The 5,125-nt window shown below is 54.2% G+C and overlaps 1 protein-coding gene across 1 annotated transcript in view; it reads left to right on the forward strand.

Annotated features, from left to right (window-relative positions):
• The first annotated feature begins 1,076 nt into the window (after positions 1-1,076).
• Positions 1,077-5,125, forward strand: part of SPDEF (SAM pointed domain containing ETS transcription factor) — a 17,826-nt gene continuing 13,777 nt past the window's right edge. Inside the window, exon 1 of the mRNA XM_006907355.1 lies at positions 1,077-1,478. The gene's annotated coding sequence lies outside the window, so the exon portion shown is untranslated. The remainder of the gene's footprint in view (positions 1,479-5,125) is intronic.

The following is a 5,125-nucleotide window of genomic DNA, read 5'->3' on the forward strand; positions in this document are numbered from 1 at the left end:
ATTTCAGAACTTTATTTTACCTCCTCCATCCTATCCTATCTCGACCTTCTCTGGAGAACAACTCTGATAACATCCTCACCAAAGTGCTGGTGACGATAATAGCTAAGCACAGTGCTCTCCAGGGTGGAAAGTGCAATGATATGTCAGAGAATTATGGCATTAGTTAAGTGAGGGGGCTAGTTCTGAAGGCCTTGGAATCTTCCTGAAGCCCTAGAATACTCATACGATTCCTTCTGAAATTAGAAAATAACAATACACATGATCTAAAATGCCCTCGTTTGACAGAATGGGAGTAGCAGGTGCTTGGTGCCCTTCCAAGGTGCTCCAAAGAAAGAGGGGCCAACCCCTGCCCTCCGGGGACATCCCTCAATCCACCTGGCAAGATAAGGAGGAAGCTGAGAGCTCGACTGCATGGCCCTCCTTGGACTCCTGGAGGTGCAGGAACCTGGGCGGTCGGTGCGTGCTCAATCTCCCCTCCTTGCCTCTACCCTTCAGGGACTGTGAAGAGCAAGCTGCTGCTGGCCGACTCCCCACTCTGGGTCTGGGAAAGCAAGCTACTAGTCTTCCCTGAGCACCACTGTGTGATGGGCCTGTGCCCATGGGACGAAGAGAGCTCAGTTCCTGTGCAGGGTCCCTTTCCCCATGGTTCTTTGAAACTCCCTCCATCCCTGGCCTGGAGAGCCAGACAGCACTTCCTCCGGGAAGCCCTCGCTGACTTCCCTTGCCTCAATGTTCCCACAGCCCTCCATTGGAGCTCAGAATTTCCACTGCTGCTTATTTATCTGTCCCCCGCCCTTGGCTGATCCCTTTTAGTGCTCCAGCCCAGGTCTCTCTTGATATATACCCTGTGCCTCACACATAATATGAGCTCAGTAGCTATGCATCAACTAATGAATGTGTGAGTGAGTGAATGAGTGAGTGAATTCCTTGGCTGCTAGGGTATAGATTCCCCCAGTGAGGAGTGGAAGACCCGAAAGGGTTAACCGGGAGCCTGCCTGTGGTCTGAGGTAAGCAGGGAGCGTATTTGTTCAGGTAAATAAGGAAGGATTACTTATAATGGGAAATCAGGCCCAGCCAACTCTTCATCCCACAGACTTCCTCCCAGCACATTCCTGCACTCCACCTGCGTCCACACTGCTCCACAGACCCAGACCCTGTGTCTTGAGCCCACCTCAGCCCCTCTGTAAGCCCCTCTGGGTCTTGCCACAGTGCCAGCAAGTGGCCCTGGGCTGGGGGCTGGGGGCTCCCTACAAGCCACGCAACCCTGAGACCTCAGAGGGCCACCCCTCGAGGGTGGCCAGGCCCCCGGCGGCCCACACGAGTGCCACCTTTGCCTCCAGCCCTGCTGGTCCCTGATCCCACTAGCTCCCCAGATGCCTGGCTGAGACCCAGCAGTGGTTCAAACTGCCCCCGCCTCCTCCTGGCCCCTGAGGTTGCCACTGCCACAGGCGACTCCTTGGACACCAGGCAGCTAACGGGTAAGTCCAGTGGGAAGCACCCAGTGCCCTTCACAGGGCTTTCTCCTGACAGCTGGTGGGGAGGTAGGTGACTGAAAAGACTTAAGAGGTGTACTTTGCAAGCTCAGAACTGATCTGCCAGGCACCAGCGACCCTGTGATCTAGGTCCTTGACCCTCAGAAGCCCTTGTCTCTCCGCAAGCTTCCCAGTCTGCCTCCCTGGGCCAACTTCAGAGCCTGGGTGAGTCCCCTTGGCCTGGCAAGGCCCAGGTGCCCCGTATCTGTGATAGTCACCATCCAGGCTCCATACTGAGCCTAGCCTGCTCGGCCTGAGAGTGGCAGCCCTGTAGATGTGGAGCCTTAGCCCTGAGACCAGGCCCGTTCTGCTTGGCTAGCAAAACATAAGCAGTCTTTCTGCTATTGCCAGCGGTGGCTACTTGGCCAAGGGAAGGGTCTCTCTGGGGCCGGACCACAAGTGGGCAGGGGCTTGTTGGGGCCTAGAGACTCAGGGCCTGGGTCCAGGTTGGAGCAGGGGATACAGGCCCAGAGCCCAGGGATCAAGCAGAGCAGTGGTGGCACAGGAATCAGGTGGTCAGGGGGCTATGGAGCCAACCACCTGGCTGCATGGATACCCAAAGAAGCAGACAACCCATGGGTCCTAGTGTTGGCACTCTAGGAAAGAAACAGGGATCCTTGAAGGTGCTCATTTCTAAGATTTGCCAGATGCCTCCTGTGGGGAGACTGAGAAGGAAGCAGTAAGCAGTAAGCGGATGACAGAGTGGAAAGCTGAAGGGTCTGGATGGCTGAGAACTTCTCTGAGGCTAGACACTGTGTATGCATGTGTATGTGTATGTGTATGTAGATGAGGATGTGCATGTGCATGTATGTGTGTCTGTGCACGGTGGGGAGTGGGCAGGCCCACTGAGCTAGCCCTGGATCCCCTCACCTCACTCTGCCACCTGGGCTCACCCAGCAGCCCATACCCAGGCCATAAACCTCGATGGTCTGTCCCCTGTATGGAGATCATGGCCTTTCACCACCTCCTTGGCCAGGGCTGGGACTTGGCCTCATTTCCTGCCCCTACCTCCCCAATAAACAGCTTCATAGCACCGCCCCCCCCCCAATAAAACGGCATCTCCCCAGCACCAGCTGCTCAGCTGAGTAACAAAGCAAACAGGCACCCGAGCAGTCACGTCTGAGGTGGCAGGCAGGGATGGGCAGGAGATGCCGCACCAGACAGCTAGGCCCAGGCCATGACCCAGCCCAGCGGGGCCAGTCCTGCTTGACCCCTGCCCACCTGTGAGAAGGGCCAGAGCCAGAGACTCCCAGCTTAGAGTCTGGCCACCCCAAACTCACAGAAATTTGGGGACAAAATGCATCCTCAGGGCTTCCTGGAAGGTTGGGTTGTGGAGGAGGTAGTCTCTCACAGGATAAGGGACCACCCTTCCCTTTGAGAGCCTGACAATGAATGGACAAGTGCTTGCTCTGCTCCAGGCACTGTGGCGAAACCCAGAGCTGAAAACTTAGTCCCTATCAGATACGTTTATTGTGTTATCAATTACAAAACACTTCAGCAGATAAGATTTCACAAGGACACTCTGAATTAGATAGAGTTGCTCTGTCAACCAAGCCTGAGGGAATAAGTGGCACCCAGTAGGTGCTCAACTGATGCTCAGAAATTGTGATACTGGCAGTAAGTAAAAGAACCTAGGAGAATCCACTTTTTACCACTAAGGTCGTTGCAGACATAAAGTTAATAGCCCTGAAACAGTTAGAGCTATTAACAAACAGTTTTGTGCTAAACAACTCGGTGCAGCTTGGCTGTAACCCAGGGAAGTCAGTTCAAGCTGACCTGGGGACAAAGACCCTCTGGATGGAAGGCAAGAAGGAATGTGTGACTCTGGGAAAATCACTTTTCCTCCCTGCACTTGCAGCTCCTTGTCTGAGTGATGAAAAGGTTAGGCGAGGTGGCCTCCTCTGTTAAAAGAGTCTTCATGGAAGCGACAACCTGGAGTCGGGTTCTATATAGTTGGTGGAGGTGGCCGCTGGCTGGATCTGCCAGCTTTGCAAGACTTGTGTGACTTTCTGACCTGTCTTGACGCTGAGGTCAGGGTAGATGAGTGGCTCTGGCTCTGACTCCTCAGAGAGGTCGGGGGGCGGGGCGGGGACTGTGAGACCAGCAGCTGCCCTGGACTGGGCAAGAGAGAAGGATGACCTCAGGGCAAGGCCAGGCCTCCCACACCACCATCTTCAACTCGCCCCCACACTCCACCCTTTGTCTCTAGCCCTCCACCCACCATCACCACCCAGTTCTTCCTTTGTTCTCATTCCATACGCCATTACCTTTCCCTTCCCTCTTCTCCGGCCCCATCCTCTCACCTGCTCCCAGGTGCCACCTTCATGCATGCTCAGCCTATATATAATTCACAGGGAATTTCTATCTACCTTCTCCCTCAATCTTCACAACACCTTTAAGACATGCTGTTGAGAGCCCATTTAACAGATGAGACAACTGAGTCACAGGAAGCCCAGTCACTTGCCCCAGTCCCAGAGCTAGAGAGCAGGGAGTCGGGGCTCAAACCTGCTCTAGGACCCTCCCCCTGCCCCCACTCCTCACTCCCATCCTATTTCATGCCCCACCCCGAGCCCCCGGCCAAGCAAGTGGCCTGTCAGGTAGAACAACTCTTCCCAAAGCAAACTTTGCACAAGCTGAGTTGCCCTGGGCTCTTCCTGACATTTAATGCCTGGCTCCTTCCCCCTGATTCGTTTGCATGTTCCCAGCCCAGGAGGCGCCCCTGCCAGATTCTCCTCTCCCACTTCTCAGGGGCTGAGTGGGGCTTCCAGACTAGGAGAGGGTGAACCTCCTTCTCCCTCAGAACTCTCAGCCGGGAACCTTAGTGTGACTGCGGGGGGCCAGACAGGCTGGAGCCCACCCAAGATTGTAGAAAGAGTGCCACTTGCCACCGGAATGGAAGTGCCCCTTCTTTCTCCCTCCAGCTCTGGGATTGAGGAGAGAGGTCTGGGGGTGACTGACTGTCCAGGATCCCAATAACCCCTTCATAGCCCACCCTTTGTCATTTAAACCTTTTTTTGAAGCAATTTCTGTTCTTAGTCTCTTAGGACAGTTTATTCTGGACTTTTATCATGTTCTGTAACGTTGAAGTGCCTTCACTTTGTCCTAACACTTCCTTTCCAAGCCTCAAAGTGTGCTCTCTGGCCCCCTGTTTGGGGCTCAAGTCACGTTTTTTTCCCCTCAGCGCTGTCAAGATTGTACAGATTCATCCTTCGGTTTATGACGCACTCTGTGTGCCTTTCCAGCTCTGTGCTGGGCCTGAGATGGATGAATAGGGATAAGAGCAACCAATGTGTTACACACACACCTCTTGGGAAATTGAACCATCTGTTCACATCATTGTCCTGCTTTGTCGTGACAAACCCCAGAGACACAACTGTCTTTATGAGTCCTCATTTCACCGATGAGAAGCCTGAGGCCAAGAGGATCGACCAAAATGCCACAGGCAGAGAAGCCAGGCGAAATCCATGTGTTCTCACACCTTCAACAGCCAGGCTTCCCAGCTGGGGCAGAAGCGTGGGGAACAAGATGGCCACAAAACCTCAAAGCCATGTTGGGTATCAAGTGTTGGAAGGGGTGCTATAGATGAGGTTCTG

This window comes from Pteropus alecto, unplaced genomic scaffold (genome assembly GCF_000325575.1).
Source record: "Pteropus alecto unplaced genomic scaffold, ASM32557v1 scaffold202, whole genome shotgun sequence".
In the NCBI taxonomy this organism is placed as follows: domain Eukaryota; kingdom Metazoa; phylum Chordata; class Mammalia; order Chiroptera; family Pteropodidae; genus Pteropus; species Pteropus alecto.